Consider the following 732-nt stretch of genomic DNA (forward strand, 5'->3'; position numbering starts at 1 on the left):
CCCACGCACGCACGCATGCACAGATACACCCACGCACGCACGCATGCACAGATACACCCACGCACGCACGCATGCACAGATACACCCACGCACGCACGCATGCACAGATACATTCACGCATGCACAGATACACCCACGCACGCACGCATGCACAGATACACCCACGCACGCACGCACGTACGTACGTACGCATGCGCGGCAGCAACAGCAGCAGCTGCAGTAATCGTGTTTACTGCCCGGCCTGACTCTTTCACAATAGTTCTGCTACCACGTCATTATTATGTAGGCATGCATTCATGCAGGCCCTTTAATGCTATATATAGAGGTGTGTTCCTGTGTTGTGTGTTGTGTGTGTAATTTGCGTATTTCAAGGGCATCGCGTGGCAAAGCTGAATTAGAATTAAATGTGCATACTGAGATCACGAGTGCGGAGGCGTTCGTGCGTGCGTGCGTTTCCGTATGTTGTGTATGCGTGCAGACGCGTGCGTGTGTGCGGTGCGCGCGTGCGCGCGCCCGTGTGTGTATTCCTGCGTACGTGCGTGCGTTCGTTCTCGCATGCGCGCATGTATATTCCCACGTGCATGCGTGCATGCGTGTATGCGTGCGTGCGTGCGTGCATTCCTGTAGACTCTTGACATTAATGACATCATGACAGAAATGACATTACGTGCCCCGTGTCACGCGAGCGGCAGCGTCAAGTGAGTTTGTCAACGCGCGGCGGCGGCGGCGGCG

Source organism: Priapulus caudatus, unplaced genomic scaffold (genome assembly GCF_000485595.1).
Source record: "Priapulus caudatus unplaced genomic scaffold, Priapulus_caudatus-5.0.1 Scaffold2400, whole genome shotgun sequence".
In the NCBI taxonomy this organism is placed as follows: domain Eukaryota; kingdom Metazoa; phylum Priapulida; class Priapulimorpha; order Priapulimorphida; family Priapulidae; genus Priapulus; species Priapulus caudatus.